At 35.6% G+C, this 22798-nt stretch overlaps 1 protein-coding gene across 1 annotated transcript in view; it reads left to right on the top strand.

Annotated features, from left to right (window-relative positions):
- Positions 1–22798, top strand: part of MACROD2 (mono-ADP ribosylhydrolase 2) — a 1812973-nt gene that overhangs the window by 1538945 nt on the left and 251230 nt on the right.

Raw genomic sequence — 22798 nt, 5'->3', positions numbered from 1 at the left:
CATCCAGTGGCTTCTTAGCATCCTCTTCTTAGCCTACAATGACCTTTATGATTTAGTCCTTGCTAATCTCTGCAATGTTTTCTCCTCCTGCTCTCTTCCCTGCTCGCTCTACCCATGGTATACCCCAAATATGCCATTGTTAATTTCCCCACAGAGCTTTTTCCCTTGCTATTCCTTCTGCCTGGAGTACACCCCCTTCCCTGGCTTGCTCTTTCACTTCTTCCAGGTTTCTTCTCAAATGTCACTTCCTCCGAGAGATCTTTTCTGGCTATTTCATTGGACACAGCCCCCCATATTCTATAGGCTCTTATGCCTGGGCTTTCACTGCAGGGCGACCTGCCTGCAGTGCATTGACACTGGGTGCTCCTCTCAAGGAAGAGAATTCTGGATGCCATTGCTAGCTTTTATTTGTTTGTTTGTTTATTTATTTATTTATTATTAATGCCAACAAAAAGGCTCCTGCTGTCAGTTCAAACACTGAGCTCAGAGGTCTTCTTTTCCTGCTCAAATTTATAATTCTACTATCCCTCTTCTGGCTCCTCTTACCTATAAACAACTCACATGTGAACTAATGCAACTTCTATATTATACTGTTGACTCCCCTAGTTTACATTCCAAAAACATTTCTTACAGCATAGTGTATTATATAGGTTTATAAATCCATAGGAAATGTCATATGATACACACAAATTGATTATGGAGGAAAAGAATATTTTTACTTTTCAATTCATACATTCTGTGTTTGATCATTCTTCATATACTATTCACGTATATCTGTTTCTTCTGTTAAAGAGAAAAAACCCAAAAGTTACTGAGACCTCAAAATGAAATAAGTGAACATGTTTACAAAAAAAAAAAAAAAAATATGTTGAGATAGACACATCACAGAGATACATTATGTGAATAGATGGATAGATGACAGGTGATGGATGTATGGATAGAAAGATTATAGAGCTCATACTTGGCATTATTTCACCCAGTATTGCAGTGACAATCTATACAATGCAAATACTGGTACATTTTATACTTTCAAAAGCAGATATAATACTGGTGCACATACGTTTGTTTTTGACATCCTTTCATGGGACTGTAAAATATTCTGGACAAAGAGAAAGAGCAACTTGGGGAAGAAGGAAGAAGAAAATAAGTATCACTCTTACCCTACCACCTGAAGACAACTGTGGAAATAATTGTATTTCTCCCATATGTTTTATTTGTTTAGTTTCTTCTCCCAGTCAAGCGTGCTTTTTAGTGAGGGTCCCTGTGTGTTCCCTTTGGCAATTTCTAATGGCACTTCTGACCTAGAGATTAATTTTTGAGAAGCGAAGCTCTGCCCATCACAAGCTGTCTCCATCAGTGCCATTTCGTCTTAGGGTTCCCTTCTTACACCTTAACCCTTTCACATTCTCCATTCAGAACAGGAGCAAATTGGCTTTTCCTAAGGGATAGACTTTATACTTTGGCTATAAGATTTATTCCTTTCAGAAATTAACAGAAGTTCACTTCTCTTTTCCAGGCCTTAATTGAGTAATTGGTTATTTCATAAACAATAAGGTAACATTCACAATTGTCTATTTTTTTAAAAAAATCAAGTCAAGTTGATTTTTATCCCTAAAAAACTGAATTTTCTACTGAATTTAATGGTAGCAATTAATACCAGTTTCTTGGCCATCTGTTAAGAAGGTTCCTTTTCCTTAAAAAGTTCAAGTAGTTGAGACCTGCCCTCAAACCTCATCTGAGAAAGAGTGGTCAAAAAAAAAATGTCTTTTCAAAGTCAAGTTTTGTGGGTATGACATAAGAATAATCCCAAAGAAAGATGACTCAATCCATCTTTTATTACTTACATAATTGATGGAGATAAGGTGCAATTACAGCATTCTTTTCTCATTCGAGATCCTGCAATAGGTGCTTTTTGCTATGTAACAAACCATCTTATGATATAATGGCTTAGAGAACAGACATTTGTTGTATCTGATGGTCCTTTGGCTTGGGAGGTCTTGTCATGCAGTATCCTCCATCTTCAGCTGGCCAGCTCAGGCTTGTTTGTGTAGTGGCAGAGAGATCCACCCAGCCAGAAAGTGAGCCCCAATGCACAGCACTTTTCAAGTCTCTGATGATAAAAGGTTTGCTGCTGTCCCACTGGCCAAACCCAATTACATGTCCAAGCCCAGATTCAAGGAATGCATTCTTCCACTTCTCATAGAAGGAGCTGCAAAGAATTTGTGTACATTTTGGCAATCTATCACAGACACAAAAATGATAGGCTGGATTTTTCTCTTTTTCTTTCTTTTTGTTTGCAAAGTTTTCAAAGTAACATAATTGTGTAATTCTTGACACAAATAGCAAGTAGCTATATTTATGTTTCTTTTCCTCAAAACTGGTGTAGATCATCCTTTAAGAGAAATCACAGAGCCCTTAGTGTGCATGACATTCTAAGAATGCTGGTGACAGTTCATTCAACCCAGGACAGCTGCCTAAGGTTGCAGTCTGTGCAATGCACAATCTAAGGAGATGCTATTCACACTATATTCTTAGTCATTTTGGGTATTTATTGCAATAATTTCTTGGCAAATGATAGTTTCTGGAGGGAAGGACATTTTCTTTCTACTTCTTACAGAAGTGACTTTAGTTTGCAACTTATGCTGACAAACCATTCTTTCCCAAATGAAGAAAGGTTTGTTATAGCACATGGTGAAGAATTCTCCACCTTGCCTAGATAATATTTAGTTCCTCATTTCTTCTACCTTGAAGTGCTTGATTTTTCATGTTTTCTAAAGGACAAAATCACCCTAGTCTTATTTCTTACAGATTATGTTTGTTCACATTCATATTTACAAAACAAATATTTCATAATTTTAGTTTGAAGTTCTTTACTAAATGATTTTGCTTCTTTTGTTTCACTATAGCAAATGATGCTACATTCATTTTGTAGAGAAACCGTAGCTCAGAAAGATGAGATGATTTTTTCAAGGTCATAGGGCTAAGGTCATAGCTGAACTAGGTTTCTAGGTCATTTAACTTCTTCCCAATTGGTAAGGAGGTTAGGTAATAATAGATTCACAAAAATACTGAAAGCTATTTTGACTCATGTTAGGATTTGATTCTAATGTTTAATATGTAATAGAATGGTATTTTAAAATATATTTCGTTTTAGGCATTTAAATCCCTTTTTTGATGGAGAGCTAAGTTTGTGATTATCCTTTTTTACACTTTCAAAGGTTACATCTGCTCTTACATCTTTGAACTTCCTTCCCATCAGATGATTAAATAATGGTTATCTTGTCTACAAATAATTGGTTTTATTTTGTGATTTCACTTGACCCCATGTGACATCATGCAGTTTTAGAATGCCACAGATGTTAAGTTGTAAATCAGGGATTGTTTTTTTTTTTTTTTTTTTTTTTTTTTTTTAATAAGAGAAATGTGATAATTCACTATTGAGAACATATTCTTAAAAAGGAGGGGACAGAGATTTTAAACTTGATCCTGCTGTAAATCAGCTATGTAATTTAGGGCTCTGCTATCTTATTTTACTCTTTGAATTGTCTATGACAAAGTAATAATAATTACAGAGATACTAGAAGCTCTTAGGAAAGACACAGTTTCATTCCAGGTTTATATTATTAATTAATTAATCAATTCCCTCCTACCTCATTCTAATAGTCTAAGCCCCATTGGCCAAGCATATTATAGTGATTTATTTTGGTATTTAATAGAACTATGCAGCATTAAGATCACAGGTCGAAAACCTACATATTATAAATTTCAAACAGTGTTTATGGTTTGTGTTGTTGTTGTTCTTCTTGTTTTTCCTGAAGACTGCTGATAAAAGCCACCCTTTTTGGAGGTGCTGACTACATACCCCAGATGATGCATAATACAAAATAATGAATAGATGTTACAAACAGGGTTGTCCTTAAAGGAGAAGTCACCATTGGTCCCAAAGCAAAGTTTGCAAAATAAGGAAGAAGAGAATAAAGGGGAGATACAGTTTCCATTTAATTTCTTTTTCCAGTATTTTGCTGCTGCCTTGTTTTTAATAGCTCCCTGAGAGCAATGAGTCAAATGTCTTCCATCAAAGGAAAGCAATAGCGATATACATTTTGCACATAGTAAAATCCATATGATTTCATGCCTCCTGAAAAGGCAAATATTTTCACTCTTTCTCTCTTCCTGTGTTTCTTTAATGTAATAAATTGCTTCCCTTGGAGGTCAAAGTACTCTGCCATTTCTCTTTCCTGTGCTCTAAGACAGTTGTAACCTGTTTTGAAACTTGCTTTTTGTTTTGAGGAGTTTTAATGGATGGTATTTACTGGTGCCTAAAGGGGGCCAGTTATCTATATGTAAAAGCAGGGGAGTTATAGGAAAGTAGCTATAAAGACTCAGCAATTCAAGACAGTTATATTAATTGATATTTCAAAATGTTCCCCTGTAGTGGAGCCCTGGGCTCACTTTTCTCTTGGTGGTGCCTATTTAGTTATTTTTCCTGATGATGCTTTGCCATTTAGGGTTTTCTAGTCTCCTTTCGCTTTGAAATCTCAAAGGCTGTCCCCTAGAGGATCTACTGTGTACTTCTGCACACTTTCTGGAGCTTCTTTGGTGTCAGAAATCCCTGGGGAGCCAGTGAAGATCTTCCTTCCTTCCTTCAAGTTGAGTGGTGAAGGGGGGGAGTCTTTCACTTGAGAGAACCAGAGAGCAAGGTGAAGCTCAAGGCCAGAGAGACGTGGGCAGCACACAGGACTCCCTCACCTGGGCTTTTTCATTGCCATCCCCTCCAAAAGAACTGCTAAGAGAATAGAGTGTAAGGGGAAAAAAGGGATTAAATTAATTTGTATGACAACAGCAATATTTTCCCCTCTATCCTTCTTCTGCAGAAGCAAAAAATTGCACTAATGACTTTCTAAGAACAATATGACTATGCAAATGGGATGCATTCAAATTAATTTTGAGTTTGATACTTTTCTCATACATATTTAAATGGGTTTGTGCTCTTATGGAATATGCTGTAGAATAGCCAAATATTTTGTGAAATAGTTTGCTAAATTGTGAAATGTTTGGTAAATGAAAGGTTTTGTTTTGCTTTGGGGTGGGGAAAGTGTTGGTGAATTTATCCTGGGAAATCTTGAAGAGATCAGGCTAATAAAGAAGGCAAGACCACTTGGGAACAGACTGCCATATTTCTTGAGCTTCAGGAAGTTTCTTTGAATCCCAGAGTAAGAATAAAGTTGGCCTCCCATAAATAGTAGAGCAATTTGATGATTAGGCTTACTCAGATCCAAAGAAATGAATTATAACAAAACTGGAAAATGCTTATAGAGTTTCACCTTGAATCAGGGCCAACTTTATAGGCATGTACCTATGAGGATAGAATTCCAAGCTTGATGTCTCAAATTTGAAACACTAGAACAAATGTGTTTCCCATGGCCAGCATAAGGTTGCCTCCATTTTCACATTATTTTAAAAACAAATGAAGTTACTGACAATGTTTTACAATTGAGGATTTCACAAAAAAATTACAGATTTCTGGCTTTTCTTGGTAGACTGGGACACATATGCTCAAGAACTGAATAATAGTAGCTACTTCTTTTGCTAGTAGCATGTATTCACGAGGTCCATGTAGTCATGCCCTGTCCCCACCCAGGCTGCCCACCCCCATGCACACATGCATAGACACACTGACTCACATACTCCCAAGCATCTCATACTTGATGCTCTTCACTTACTCCCTAGACCTGCTGGACCTCCATTGTTACTGAAAATTTGGTACTTGTCCCCAAGGCTGCATTAGAACAATTAGGACAACTGATTTGAGGAGAAAGAAAGGAAGATTTATTAATTTGTCAGCAAATGAGGTTGTCAGACTCCCATCTTAAAGTACTAATGTCCTATCTATAAGCAGAAATACAGAGCTTTTAAAGGGAGGGTTTTCAGCTTCAGGCTGTTTTAAGTATAGTTTATGGTTCTGATCCATCACATCTCTGGGAAAGACAATCTGTGACCTTCCAGGGAACAATTCTGTTGAGCCATCTCCTGTGGTACAAAGGACACTTCCCTGTCCCTCTGATCACTGGCCTGAGGCAGGAATGTAGATTTTAATTCTCTAGAAGAATAGGGGGAGGTTTTAAAGAGATAACCTATAAAACATTTTGTCCTTTTTCATGCTGTTCCCTGTTAGACCACTGCTGTTGTATTTATTAAGCAGGCCTCTGTCCTGTCCCAAAATGTTCTCTGGAGTGATGGACTATGTTTTTCTGGGAGCCTTCTCTCGCCCCAAGGACCAGCGTGATCTGCCTTAATGCCTCTGCTGGCTGACAATGGCTACTCCCTACATCAGCTTTCTGCTCCAGTCCGTGTTGGCTTCTTCCAAATGTGCCTCCCAGGCTGTCATGTTGACCTTGCTCCAGACCACCCCAAATGTCAACATGGTAGTCATTTAAATCAAATCATATAATGAAGTAATTATGAATTGCCAGACTTTGATGATATACGTTGATGCTCTTAGCCTGCACACCCGTAAGAATGTCGTCTTTCTAAACACAAACGTCCCCTTCTAAAAAGTAATATTTTCAGATATGCCCAACAGCAGCATATTCACCACAAAAATAAATTTCTATTTTACAGGAAGGAGAAAAGAAGCCCAAAGCAAAACTAAACTTCATGTCTTGATTACTCAACAAGAGAGTATATTGATGACACAAGTTGTCCCAAGCTAGGTAGTGATTATACTTAAGTGCCATAGAAGATTTTCTTGGAAGAGATTGCAATCACTATAAGTACTTAGCATTGCATTGCTTACATGAAAAGAATGCAACTGTTGAGAGGAAAAGAAACCTCCTTAGTATAGATTAGTTTGTCTATTGTCCATTAACTATGAATGAAAATTAAAATGTAGCTCATTGTGATTCAATGCTAGAATCTGTTAAAAAAAAAAAAAAAAAAGTCTTTATTTAAGGAACTGCATGGAAGATCCGCTAAGCTTTTTTACTGGTATGGTTACTTGTGGAGGTTATAGGAATTTAGGGATGCAGTTTTTTCCTATTACTATAGCATAAATATGTTGTGATATACAAGTGTGTGTGTATATGTATTTTATGTATCTGAATACATATATGTAGCCACACATGTACATATTCTGAAACTCTCCTACTTCAACCAGAGCAGCAGCAGCAATTCTTTTATTTAGGTTTATATGATGAGGTTCCACTTAAGATTGTACTTAAAACACTGATGTAGTTAAGTAAAATTTAGAAAATTTAGAAATTTAGAAAAATCTTGTCCAGCTCATCTGTTTTGTACACAAGGAAACGACTAAGAGATCTATGATATTTTTATCAGTCATGCTATTGGTTAGTGGCAGAATCAGGTTTATAACACAAGGCTGACAACTCCTATCAGGTGTTCTTTGCACTATATTTGGCTAATATTTATTGACACTGTGCCAAGCATGAATAATCTCAGTTAACAGCCCCACAAACCCCATTAAGTCAGTATTATCCATGTTAGGATAAAAACCCTCAGGGAGGATAAATAATTTGGCCAGGGTCATACAGCTAAAAAGTGCAGAATCAGAATTCAAGTCTAATCTGATTCTAGTGTCATCAACTGTATTCTTAACCACTGTCCTCTACTGTTCTCATAACCATTTTTCCCTAGGATGGTGGAATGGACCATAAAATCCAAATTGATGTGCATTTCTACATTCATGCATAAATTAATATGCCACATATTTAGATCATGACATATACTCTATATTAATCTGAATTCTATTTTTTTATTTTTAAAATTTTGTTTATAATTGACACATAACAATTGTATACGTTTCTGAATTTCATTTTTAAAGGAATGTAATTACAGCTAAATCCAAATTGACATCAGGACAATTCCTGCTTCAAAGTTTTCAAGAGGCTGGAAGAGGACTTAATGAGATTATTTTAATACTTGGTTTAATTTTATCCATCCATATAGGCTGAAGATTAGTAAAATATCTCTTAATGCTAAATATTTTACTTTAGGTACAGAGGTTATAAAATACAAAATGAATGAAATGAAAAACTATTGTCTTAGCTGCTATGTCATTTCAACAGAAGGGCATTTGCTCATCTCTAGTGGATTTATTCTCCACAAGCACATCGTGAGACCAGTTTAATGTGATATTCCTATCTTTGGTAGACTCTTTGGTCATTCTTCCCACATCTGGCCACCAGCTCTGTTTCTTCCTATGGATCCACCTCTTCTGTGCTCCCCTCAAAGCTTTGTGTTTCTCAGCCTCCTTTCCTTGGTCCTCTTCCTGTCTCTTGTGTCATTTTCTGTTTCTTTACATGCTCACCTTCCTTCATGCTTTTGAACACAGCATATATGCCCATAATCTCCAGATTTATGTCTCCACCCCAAATCACTCCACAGAATTGAAGATGATCTCCAGCCACTACTTGATGGTTTCATTTGGGCTGGTGACACTACCACTTTTCCACTGCTGAAGTTAAAAACCTAATAGTTACCATAGAATGCTGCCCTCTGTCTCACTAAGAACATGTAATCTGTAACCAAATCCCCTCAAAGTTACCATATTTAAAAGACACTCAAATGACCTTGTCTTTTACTTTCTATTTGTGATGTTCTTATTTTCAAGAGGAATGTGAAGAAGCGGCCAACTTGGGACATTTGTCGGTCACTGTCTCAAGCCTGGGTTGTGAGATGGCTTTTTTACCTTTTCTCTTGAACTCCAAATTTGTTGTCTGCCTCTTGCAACTGGTCTTCCACAAGGCTGCCAAAGTGGTCTTTCCAATATACAAATCTGACTGTGTCTATTCCCTGATTCTCTAGTTCTGTATCAGGTAGAGGAAGAAGTCCAAAATTCTTAACATGATTTATACCTCTGCAGGTTCCTCTCTCACCACCTCATTCTGTGGACTTAATGTTCCAGCAGTAATGAATTTCTTGGAGTTTCCAGAACGAACCATGCTGTTCTGTGCTTTGCTTTCTCACATGCCATGGCCACTTGGAGTGCTTATGTCCTTTCATCAAAATCTAGTCCTGATACCTTCCTGTTATTGCCTGGTATCCATAGACCATGTAGTTAGTCAGCTCTTCTCATGTTTTATTTCTGTATCTTATGGGGGTTCCATTGCTACATATATGATATTCTATATACTAGATAGTCTAATTTCTTGGGTCACACATTACACACAGTTGTTTTGCCTAATACCCTAGGAGCTTCTTGGAAGTGTATTTCATCTCTCTTTATCTTCAACAGCTGGTATGATGCTTTTCACATAGTAGATGCTTAAACAATTGTTGAATGAATATATGAATAAACAAATGGGCTATGATAGACACTTTAATGGATAATGTCCAAACATGAGAAGTCCAGCTACCTGTGTTTTAAATAATCACCTGTGTTTTAAGAGTTACTAATTCTGAGAATCACTGGTATATCTGTATTCAGGGTGAAACACAGCAAAAGTCTCAGATCTCTGTTCTATATATCTACTTATTTTTCTAATAATGGATATTTTGTTGGGTATCTTCACCAAGTATTTCTAATCACAATTGAAAGAATTGAACACCAAAGCCATTTATAGCTCCTGTACTATCTTGTTCAAATACCTGGATTTTTCTGTAATAGTATAAAATCTCTAGATGCTGAAAATTCTATGCAATCTAATTAAACAAAGATTAAGGGGCTGTGAATAAAAGAAGAAGACATAAGAGCAAAGAAGGATTGGGAGGGAGTGGAAGAAACTAGTAGAAATAGGAACTAATAGTGCTGATTCCATTTAAGCTGGTCCTTTAATAATCATGTCCCGTGGGGATCCCAGGAGGTACCTAGGGACTTAACATAATTATTCAGAGAACATTTGCAACTACTGCCATCCTTATTGTTGAAATTCTCCCTGGATTTGTTTGCATACACCTTGCTATTGATGTTCTAAAAAGCTATTATATCTTTGCGTGTATTAGATTGCAGAACACCTAAGTTAGAGGTGTTCTTGAAATTTAATTCCATTAAACAGGCATTTTGTGTTAGGTAGCTCAATCCTAAGTGTGGTCCTAGTGGTTCATCTGGGAATTCCTAGTATCCAAGTAAAAAGGCAGATTAGAAAGCTCAGAAAAATGGAGAGAAGTGACCTCTCCTGATACTTCTTCCCATAAGAACCTAATTCTCTGTGTGACTCTAACTTCACTGTTGTAAATTATACAACCAACAACCTGCCTTGAAGATGGCCTAGAAATGATTGTAGCCATTCCACATTGAGCAAGGAGACATCCCTACTCAGTTTTGTTGGACTGATACCTGGTATTACTATGTACTGCTGTACCATTTTTATAAGAAAAAAAAAAGAAAATAAATTATAATGCATTTTAGCACAGAGGCGAACAGCTAGCACATTTAGCTCATAGGAGTTGCTTCATTACAAAATTGCCTCCGTGTAAAATCACATTTTTTAAAAAAAACTATATTTCTTTTGCCAGGGAATCATGCCCCAAATGTAAATCTTTAAGAATTAATACTTAAATTCCATTAAGTACCACTGTAATTAACCAACATTCTATGGTCTCTCTAGCCCATTGCTGCCTTCTAATATACAGTATAGTGGGGAAGACATACATTAAACAAGCAGAAAAATAAGTATTTAGGATTTTAGTAAATGTTTTTACTGGGCAGAGAACAGTGTTGCCACAAGACAGAATATAATAAGAGTGAGGGTTTACATTGGTCTGGTAGGTACTCTCTGAGCAGATGGTTTAGCTGAATCCCGAAGGATGAGAAAGTAAGATCATTGGTAGGATAAAGAGAAGGAAACTAGACAGAGATTTTTGCAGTTGGAAAAAGCCAAGTGGTTAACCAGGAGAAACCCACTGTGCCCAGAAGGTAATTAAAATGGAGAAAGAGGGGAATGGCATTCAACAGAGAGGCATGGCTCTATGATACAGTAATTGAAGAATACTATGACTCTAATGAAAGTTTGAAACAGAGGAATTAAAATGACCAGTTATCATTTTGAAAGATCAGTCTAACTATTCTTTGGGGGAATGGATTGCTATAGGGCAAGCAGCAAAGTAGAAGCTCTTTGTGAGGCATCTGCAGTTGTTCACTAAGAAAACAGTGATGGTTTAGACTAGGATGGGTCCATTGATACACAGAGAAGTAAACAGATTCAATATTCATTTCTGAGACAAAACTGAGGAGTGTATACTGATGAATTGAATCTGAGGAATACAGGGTTATGTTGATTTCTCCCAATTTATCTTTAGCTCTTAAGATTGAGGATTGTGTGTTGGAGGCTGATAACCAGCCAGGTGGAAAGGCAGGTAATCCCAATTGAGAAATACTTTGCATGGTTTTTGTCTTGTTCATATTGCAAACAATGTATCAGACTTTCATGTCCACCCAACCATATTTCTAGGTTCTCACCATCATGCTGGAATTTCTACCAATCACTCTAGGAAGTCTCCAGTCCTATACAAGAAGGGTACTTGTCCTGTTAACTAAAAGGCTCCTCCCAATTTAGTAATTTATGTGGGCTAAAAGTCATGGGAGAAAAAAATTCTACCATCTTTCTCTTCAGTGATGCCTTACATGCAAGCTAAGGAAGTAAGTAAGGATGCAACTTACATGCAAGCTAGGCTATGTTGTCAGATAAAGGGACATTATTAGCATAATAATGTATAACAGTAAGACAGTAAACAGACTATTTCAGAAAATGGGGATCTAAGTAACCTAAATGATGCCGTACCTGGAGCTGTGGAAGCTGGTGTGTCTCCAGTTCCCTGACCCTCCCCATTGCAGACTTCCATCTTCAGATTGCTTTCCTCCTCCAGACTAGCAGTGCCAACCCCAGTGAGAATACGTTCACTCTGATATTATTAGTAGAAACCATGCTGAAAAAAATAAAATTAATACAAACCCATGCTTTTTCTTCCCGCTTCATGCTGATGTTGATCCCTGATGAGGAAAAGGATCCAATCTGGCTCCCTATGTCTCAATTTCTGACCCCTCAAAATACACTTCTCCTTCCCGACATTTCCTGCTATATTCCCTGGAAGGAAAGTTAGATGTTAGCTGATGCTCCATGTAATGGTTTCAAGCATCAAATCTGGAGCTAAAAAATAAAAACAAAAATTCTTATGGGTGGAGTATGTGACTCTACAGTTTGAAAAAACACTGTAGCTGTTTCGAGCATGTAGCATCTCCCACCCCCAAATGAGTGTATAGTGAGAACCACTGCCCTCTTTGATGTAATGAGAAATACGTCACAACAAGTCCCTGGTAGCTTGTGCTACCAGGATCAATCAATCAAGATGAGCTCTCAGGAAGGATTCTTTCTACCTTAATTTTATATAGTATGAATGAGTCTGAGTAAACTTGCTTTTTGCTTGAAGGCAGATGTGAATGGACCAAGTAATACTGAAAAGAAATTTATGAATCTGGTCATTCATGCATATTCGGTCCCTATAATCGCTGCACATAACACAACTCACCAGCATTACTCATTTTTGTCAAAGGGCTACACAAGAGGTGTTTTAAAATACCTCTTATTTTTAAACTGACTGCTACTATTTAAATGAAGTTTTACTACCTCCTAATCATCTCCCCCTGGCAACTTGCTATGCAGTTTTCTTTGGCAAAATAAAATAACAATCAAAAATGATTAATTTATTGGTGGATCTATAGAGATATAGATGACTGAATAGATACAAAATTAAACAAGAATGGTAAATCTTAGTGGTAGAATTTAGATGGTGGGTAAATGGGAGTGTGTTGTAAAATTCTTTCAACATTTCTGAATGTTTAAAAATTTACAAAATAAAATATTAGAGAATGATTACTTATTGTTTTCAGTTAAAAATCATGGAACGAAGGGAAAGGGATTTTTTTGTTATGCCGTCCTCTCTCTAACTGCACAAGAGCCACTAAAAGTAGTAAGAACAAAATTTCCAGGCCAAAAAAAAAAAACAAAACACAGCACTAACTCTGAAGCTCTCACAACTGCCATAGACTATGCTGCCCAGCTGAGCACATGTGAGCTGAGAACTGACATCGGACATCTTGATCTTCTTGGAGGATACAGAGTCCTTCTTCCCCCAACAAAGAGTATTGTGATTCTGAAAGACATAGCTAACGATTCTTTATGTAGAATTATAAAACTTCAGATTACTTACATGACTTGGTAGGTGAGAAAAAACATATTAAGGCAATATGAATAGAGAAAGAGAAGACTTTAGAGGGGAGAATTACGCAGCTGAATCATTTCTACGTTCTGTGACTAGATTTTTAAGCTGAGCAGTGTTCCCTGAGGTTGAATGGGTATCAAGGAGAGAGGGGAGGCAGTGAGTGTCAGATCAAAGGAGAGAGTCCTAACCTAAAGGGTTTTACTTGTGAGTTTTCACTGACACAGGCTGTCAAGTGTCTGACACTCTTGAGTAGCCACTGCAGATGTGCCATCATACCCATCCCATTGTTCTGTCTGTTCATTCTCAGTACCCTTCTGCACAAAATAGCCACCCTAATTACACAATGTCTAATATGATGAAGACTATCCAAAAGATAAGAGGAAGTAAAAGAATAAAATTAAGGAACATTAATATAAAACAGATAAAAATCATGCATCACAAGAATTATTCAAAGAGACACAGGAATACTTTATGAAATAGTGCTTCATAGTCTTCAAGAGTTCTGGTTATGTGTTTTGTCAAAAACAAGAGCTGTAAGAGCCCAAATAAAAAAATGATAGCATATCAAAACATAAAAGCATTAGAAATAAGCCATATTAAAAATTACAAAAGAGAATAAGTTGGACTAAATTAGATAAAGATCAAAGAGCTAAGTTTGAGAAAAAACAGTATAAATAAAACCCCAGCAAAGTGGGTTTTTAGCAAATCATTCTAGATTAAGTGATAGATATAAAAGACAGTCAAAAGATATCCAATGTATGTATAATTGATATTGCTGAGAACAAGTGGAAGAGAAAAAAATTGTGAACATAGAATGAGAAAACAAGAGTTGAAGAAAATATCCTCATTTGTAAGAGAAAAATGTACATAGTCTGTACCAGAAGAATTGATGTAAGTTTTCGGTAGCAAGGTGTTATGATATTGAAATTACTGAGCTGTGATGATAAAGAAAAAGATTCCACTTCTGTGTAAGTAGAAAAAGTAAGTTAGAAATGATGCCTGATCTGATACCAGAAGATAGTTGGTCAGTGTCTATAAGGTTGGAGGGAAATAAATTGTGATGGAAGAAGATAGTATTCCCACTTATCTTTTGGATATAGTCAAAGCACAGATCATCTCAGGTATGCAAGAACTGAGGGAACAGAGTATTCTTGCACCATTCTTGGTAATGAGGAAAGGGGAAACAAGGACATGAAATTCAGCCAACCAATAGAACTACAAGCTTGAAAATAAAGAGATAAAAGTAAAGAGGCAGGGTCACTCAGTAAATATATTTAAACATAGAACGTGGATAAAACAATGGGGATTATAGTTAGGGACCAAATGCAAACATTTTAAACATTGATAGTAAAATAATACTAATAAAACTAACAAAATGCAGTGATGGAGATGGAATCCAGTGTGTAAGAGTGCTAACTTCTGTATCCCTCATAGTAGGAATAAGGAAATATTTTGTTACTTTTGGAATACATAGTTTTAAAAACACATATTGACTCCAAATTTTTAAAGCCTTTAATGATACTTTTTTTAAATTAAAAAGAGATATTTTAGGAAATAAAATTCTTGTGCTTTGGAAACATCATGTGAAGTTCCCTGAATTCTTCAGTGTAACCTTTTTAATCACTTGAATCCAAGTTAAATCTCTCCTATGAATGGGCCTAGAGCTATACCAAATGCTGTTTACCAAAGGATGGCAGTGGTTACTTCTGAGTTTGGGGCAGTTGTGACTTTTTTATTGTGTACTTTTCTAAATTGATTTTTAAAGTATATGTCATTTTTTCAAAACTAATGGTCACATATATATATATATATATATATATTTTTTTTTTTTTTTAATGTGATCACCTCTGTTTTGTGTTAAAAAAAAAAGGCAAAAAATGACTTTCAGGATAATTCTGTGATCTTTTCCTCTCTGTGGGCTGCTCACTTGTACATGAGCAGTTGCTTTCCCTGATAGTCATCTGTGTTAACCATTAAAATGGTAAAATCACTAGAGTGATCAATTTCATTTAGTGGGTAGCTTAGACACAAATTCTTAGTTTACTAAGAAACTTAGAAAACATCTGGAAAATTTATGAGCAATGCCACATCTTGTCAATGCTGAGATTAATAGAGGTATTTTTATTTCTTAATTTTAAGGCTTACTCTACATTTCCAGAGCCACAAGAATATATAGTGTTGTTCTTCGTAAGGGTAGAGCTGAAGTTCATGAGAGTTGCTGAGGAGGCGTATTCAGTGTTACCTCTTATGAAGAGTTGGTGTTTAAAGTACCATTCAAAATAGTTATAAACTGAGTTACATTTTCATGTGATGACCTTCTCACCAATGTATTTGTATAATTTGGATGTTAGTGGATTTGTTTTCTGTTGTTAAGGTGGAAAAATGCGTTACTGGGAGGTAATTACTGTAAAGCTATTTAATTATTGATTTCCCCAACATAGCAGGGTTGACATTTTGTAGATATAATGAAGGAAAAGATACGCATTAACAGAATGAGAATGAAATAAATGCACATTTTAAAAAGAGACATAATTCATTTTAATAGATACACAGTCATTATTCAGGAAGTGTGACTGCTTTCTTCGTAAATGACATTAACTATTCAAATTAAAATGACAAAACTATAATATGTAAGGATGTTACGAGGATGTTTGGAACTCTAGCATTGACGTAAGGACACATAAAAACTTCATGCTTCCCAATATCCTTTTTTGTAGTCTCTCTCTTCATTACCCTTTATCAAAAGCACACTTTGTTTTGAAGTATTTATACTGGCTTATGCTTCATTCTTCACTTAGCAAAACATTTTTGCTTTGCATATTTGTCTAATAGCTATAAATAAATATAGCTACTTTTCCCCTTGAAATGAACGCCTTTGCATTTTAGGCTGAATAAGAAAGATCAGCTCAGGACTTCTACAGAATTCCCAGCCTTGCTGAGTCCTTGTTTTTCATTTGTGGTTTATCTGCCTTTCTGATTTCTAGCCACAGTGAACAAGCATCTGACTACATGGTAATGAGCCTTTAAAATGACAAAAAGAAGTGCTTACACATCCAAAGGAGTTTTAGCTTCTAAAGAATAGTCTTTGGTTGAAAACATGTTTTGAACTCTCTTTTAGATTGCCTTCAGAGTCAGTGCATGCGAACCATAAGAAACAATGCCTCATTTAATCAACAGAGGCACGTGAATTTAACATAAAATCAGATGACCAAGCTGGTCCACCACCACATTAGGCAAGCTTTGTTTGAAACAGTATTCAGTCACTTTTCTTATATTGTAACATGAACACAAAGGAAAAGGATTTGTCACCATTTAGATAATTTAACGAATGTAATATAGATTCTAAAATGAGTTCCAAAAATGAAGTTTCAGAAATATCCTGGACCATAAAAGACTATTGAGCAACTGAGAAAAAGTTGGAAATTGAAAAACTGTGAAAGAAAAACCCCTGCAGAATTAAAAGAAGGAAATGGCAAAGGTAAAAATAATGGATTAAAAATGGAAAAAATATTTTCAAGTTGATTAAAAACCCTAAGTACTTCTTTTGAAACACATAAGGAAGAAAACATAAATGCATAAAATTAAAAATGGCATAACAATTCTCAAATTTTCATAGACCAAAAAATTAACAAAAGTGATGCCAGAAAAGAAACTCAAGTGGATGAATAACTATGAAAAATATTTAGAAAATTATTAAAAATCTATAGTAAAAAAATTTTTCCAGATTCAAATGGTTTTCAAAAGGATATTATTTTAAACTTTCAAAAAAGAACTAATTTACATATTGCTTAAACTTTCCAAAACATAGAAAAGGAATGCAAGCTTCCAAAATCTTTGTACAAAGGCAACATGACATCTAAATATAAATTTGATAGAGATGATAAAATATAATGCTTTTATTACAATTTTAATATAATTGTACTTATTGGGACAAAAATATTAAATGTTAGCAAACAGAATGGTAGTACATTAAAAGAATTGTACATCATTAACCAAGAATGTGTATTTCTCAAATAATCAGCATCAAGTTGAATGGTCAAATATTAAAAGGTTTATATCCATATCAAGATTAAGATAGTAATGTCCACTATCCCCACCATTAACATTATTGTAGAAATAGCACATGCAGTTCAACATGAGAAATGGAAACAAAAGGTATAAGTATTGGTAAGGAGGTGACAAAAATTGTTAGTTGCTGCTCATGTACCTGTATACCTAGTAAATCCAAGAAAATCAACTGAAATATTTACAAAACAGTTAGTATAAAAAAGTAACTAGAAATAAAATCAATAGATTTGGTTTTTTTCATCTTTTCTCTTTGGTCAGTTTATACATAGAAAAAAGATGTTTTAATGTATTTGTATGAGTTTTATAAAGTATTTTATCATTAATTTTATTCTATCTTTGTGATTGACTCATTATTTTTAATATTGTAGATGTATATTTGTGTTGTTCTGTTTTTGTTTTTATTCTTTTTTAAAAGTTCTTAGACTTTACTAATCCTACTATTTTTATTTCTATTTTTTAATTATTCTTTCCTTTTTATTTTTGTAGATATATTCAGTTTTTCTAAATTCTTCACTTGGATACTCAGCGGTCATTGGCCAGGCCATGTCTGGGCCTTGATATTTGGAGATTTGTTTAGAATTATAACAATATTCTGTGTTTTTTTAAAATATTCTAAGTGGTAACAAATATTCCTTTGTTTATTTTCATCTGGTAATCTAAGAAAAAATTTAAGTTTGTCTAAACAAAGTTTAGCTGATAACTACTGATTAATCAGGCTAGGCCATGTCAATCTGTGTCAAAAACCATATCTCACTCTGAAGTAAATGGGTCATTGTCTCTTGTGGGTATTTCCGAAATAATATGTTCAAACATGTTCTAAACAGAGACTGTTCATGTTTTTTTCTCCAGTAATTAGCATTTCCATGTGTAAGTGTGTAATTTTTAAGAATTCACTGCAAATATTAGAAAATCAGATAACACATAAAGAGGATGATATAAACGTTGGTAGCTTTGTATACAACTAAAAAAGTACTTAGAAAATACAGTGGGAGAAAGAAACCACATGCTACAGCAACCAAAAAGTGAAATATCTAATATTAAAGTTAACTAGAAATGTGAAGGACCTCTACAAAGAAAACATGAAGTTCTAATGTAAACATAAAATATAAGTCTTTAGTAAAATTAGAGATACAGGTATTATTTTATAAGAAACCACAATAATGTACATTGATAAACTGACAAAGCTCAGTTTATTAAACTATAAACTCACTGTCTTAACATTGCATCACGATTTATTTCCATACTGGACAAAATAATACAAAGTTCACCATGAAGCACTAATGTCAAAAATGCCTTGAAATTTTTCAAAAACAAGAATGAATCAGGTGGAAGCAGTAGTGCCTAGTATAAAAACAGCCATTGAAGTTGTGCTAACTTAAATAGCTTGACACTAGGGAACCCACAGATTATAAGCAAACGTCCCTGGGTTCTCCAGATTCAGGAGGTAATGATGGCATTCAAATCATTGGGAAAAGAGAGTTTATTCACCAAGTGGTCTTGGGACTAGAGACTAACTCTAGGAAAAAACAAAAACTGGATTCTGGTCTCATTTGTTTTATCAGAGTATATTATGGAAAGTAAAAATTAAACTATGACAATTTGAGGAAAAACCTAAGTGAATTTATTTAGAAATTTGGAATTAGTGAAAGGTCTTGATGTGCAAGGGCACAATACACGGAGCACAAAAAGGAAAACATTAACAAATCTATAAAATTATGACCAACTAAATGAAAACCTATGAGCTAATGAAAAATGCAGCATAAATGTGACAGGTCAAGACTAATTTTCTTAATTTCCAAAAACTTACACAAATCAGTAAGGACAAAATACACTTAACCCGAGAGAAAATGGGTAAGTGGCTGAGGGAAATACAAATGGCCAATAAAAACATAAGAAGTTGACCACCTTTGTCCTCATAATTAAAGAAATGCGTATCAAACAATAATAAGATGTCATGCTTTAATCAATCAAATTGAGAACAGCTAAAATAAGTTAATATCCATTGTCAATGAGGATCCAGAAAAATAGGTAGTACTAGTAAACTGTTGCTTGGGGTATAAATTGGTGCAACCTGTTTGTCATACCTATAGGTCATATGCACAAAATATTAAATATGTATTTTCTATAACTTTGAATAACCTATGCTAGGAACTCATTCACTAATACACCCACACATGTTTTCCAAGATGTACCGGCAAGAATGTTCACTGTAAAGCAGACAAACTGAAAATACCTGCAATGGTCACATAAGGGACCTTCTTGAACCATTAAGGTATATGATGCATCCAGTAAAAGAAAATATATAGTCTTAAAACATGAAGTGTATCTCTAAGTGCAGATACGGAAAGATCTATAAGGTAAATGACACAGTTTAACAAACTAAAGCAAAGATCACATATGTGTAATAGTAATATGGTTCCTTTTGTATAAAAAAAAAAAGACTGGGTATGTGTGTACATGTGTAAGATTGAAATATGTCTGGAAAGACATAAGACATTTAACTCCAATTTCCCTTGTGTAAAATAAGTATTCTCAAATTTCAATGTACATCAGAATCACTAGGAGAGTTTTTTTTGTTTTTTTTTTTAATCCTGGTCATCAGGCCCCACCATAGAGATTTTGATTGACTGGATCAGAAGTGAAGCCTAAGAATTTTCATTTCTATAAATGTCCCAGGTGATGGGGTGATGCTGATGTCACTGGTCAGGTAACCACATTTGGAGGACTACTAATTTAGAAGAAGTAGGTTTCTCACTTCGTATCTTCCTGTTCATTTAATTTTTAAGAAGTATGTATGTATTCCTTTTTTATTTTAAGATCAAAAGCAGCAATCTGAGTCATGAAATTCCAGGGCATTTTAAATTTTTTCATATTAAAAAACATCAAATATTATTTTTTGCTTTTTAGTTACTATTTATATACTTTGGTTATTCCTTTCCTTAGGAATGGACTTAATGAAATACTAAATCTTTCCCACATTTATTTCTCCTATATAAATCCTTGTACCCCAGTTTGAACTCATAAGTTAAATTGGCTTGGATGATTCTCCAAAAAGCGAAAATATTTTAGAAACACTGAAATTTACATCCTTTTATAATACCAAAGTTAATGCCAGAGTAACATATAAGATAATGAAAGAACAGAAGAACCATTGCTGTGTTCTATTAAATAGTAATGACAAATATCCAGTGTGTGACTGCTATAAAAGGGCACCATGTAAGGTGACAGGCAAGAATGGCAACCTCCTGAGGAGGACTCTTGGTGTTGGGATGCACTGTCACATTCATATTTCCATTAATGTAGCTTTATGATTACATTGCCTCTTCCAGATCTGAACTTTATAAACATTGACAATAACAACAACAAAAAATGGATTATCCAATTTTATCCCATTTTGCCCCACCCCACCCTGTGTTATTTTTGTTGTTGTTTTTTACAGACCATATTCCTACAACTTGGTATTTTGTTTAATTTTTTTTAACTTATTTAGTGTTCATTATACAGTCTCCCTTAATCACACTGAAAAGAAATATGAAATAGCTAAAAATCTGAATTCCTATCTTCCCAACCCTCATATCTTCAGTTGGGCCAGAAAACCTGAGCAAACAGGCATTGCACTAGACCGTGTCGACAGCAAAGCAAGCTCCGGTCGGGTTACCAGGAGAATGGATTGTCGTGTTTTGTTTTCCATACCAAGACCATTTTCCCCCTTTCCCCTAAAGATCAAATCTGGTGGTTCATTAGCCATTCTGGCTGATCTCAGTTTCCGCTGTGCCTGCTCTTGTCCTCCCAGCCTCACACTCCAGGGGTTTGATAGAACAAGGTTAATACTCGGAATCACGGTAAGGAGCAAATTGATTGCAAGCAGAGGATGTAAAGCTTGTCTGTCACCATCTCCTTATGGCCTCCAGTTAAGCAGGCGGTTTGCATCAACTGAAGGTTGGAAAGTCTTGTTTTTTTTTACTCACATCTGTAACAGAGAACACTCTTTCTCTCAAACCATATGCAACTGACGCCTGATTAGTGATGATTAGATAGACCAATAGATACACCATTGAAAAGAACTGAACCCTGTGGCTGGTTCCTATGAATATTAAATAAATTAATGTCTTCCTCTTTCCTCCCTGCCCCAGCCAGTCTGCCAGTATTTAATTTAACAAGCATTTGATGAGCATCTCTTGTATGCTAGGAAAGTACTAAGAAAAGATCTGCCTGTTGTACAATTCTAGAAGTTGCCATTCATGTAGATTTTGATCTGAACAATATCCCCAGGGAGTTGTTCAGTTACAACCTTCCCACCCGTACATGGCACTAAGCTAGGCCAAAGCGGGGCAGGGGGGTCATCGTGCTGAGTTGTAAGACATCATTTGTGCCTTTTTTAAGAACTCATAATTGGAAGGATTGAGGGTAAAGAGGCAAAGCCACAGGTTACTATAACTCATAACTCAAGTTGTATTTATGTTGCTACAGATATCTTAATAAAGAGGTCCAGGATCAGCTGAGAAGGGATGAGGAGTTCTGCTTGGGCTAGGGTACTGAAATCAAAGGCTTCAAAGGGAAGATGACATTTGATTTGGGCGTTTCAGAATGAGTCAAACTCTGACCCGAGGGAAGTGGGAGGGTGGGGCATGGTGCGGTTGGGAACAACAAGAATGTCACTGTTGCCCACAATTGTCTGGAGTCAATGCTAGCTGAGAAGAATTTAAACACTTTCTCTTGTAATTTGAAGGACACAAACCATGGCTTCTCTCCCACTGAAAGACCATTCTTCTCTAAATTGTTTAATCTGTAGTCCCGATTTATTAAGATATGTGTGGCTTGCTCTGGGAGTCTGAGTAATCACTGACATTGTATAGGGGAATACATTTGCATGACATTATAAGAATGTCAAGTTGTCTTTCAAAACTGAGCATAGATAAAAGACTCACCAACGCCTGGGCTATCTCCGAGTGCCGTGCCGACTGTGGGAACATCCGCCGAGGCATTCGCTTTACTGTATGCGCACATTTCAATCAACCCAAAAGGCCTCCTGCCCACAAAAGGCCGGACAGTGCTTACCTCTCACCCATAATGCCACATTAGCATTTCTATTCTCATGCTCTGTGGTCATAAGAGGCTGGGAGATCTTCAGAGAGACATTTCTCAACTTGTACGCACAAAAGGGGTGCTTTGAGCCCTCTGAAGAGCACCATTTCAGGGAGGGGATAGCTGTTAAAAGACTCTGTGTTGCACCCCAACCTCCAGAGACTGAAAGGGGAGCAATCTAGGAAAGCAGCAATGTACATAGGAATTCACAGGAGGAGGGCGTAATAAGGAATGTAAAGAAATGGAATACACACACACTGCCTTATCTGAGCAATTTCCACAGTGGTATTGATGGTAGAAGCCCACATTAATAATCAGAGCATCTTTACTTTCTAATCCCTGTGGCTGTACTTTTTGCTAAGGTGCAAGGCAAATGGGTACACTTTGAGGCTCAAGCCAATATTCATTGACCTGTCTAATTTAAATATTTTTTAACTACTTTACCACAAGAAAACATTTCAGGAGTCTT

The sequence above is a fragment of the Microcebus murinus genome, chromosome 16 (assembly GCF_040939455.1).
Source record: "Microcebus murinus isolate Inina chromosome 16, M.murinus_Inina_mat1.0, whole genome shotgun sequence".
NCBI classification, from domain to species: Eukaryota; Metazoa; Chordata; class Mammalia; order Primates; family Cheirogaleidae; genus Microcebus; species Microcebus murinus.
The sequence above is the reverse complement of the archived record's forward strand: the minus strand, read 5'-3'. Positions and strand labels throughout refer to the sequence as shown.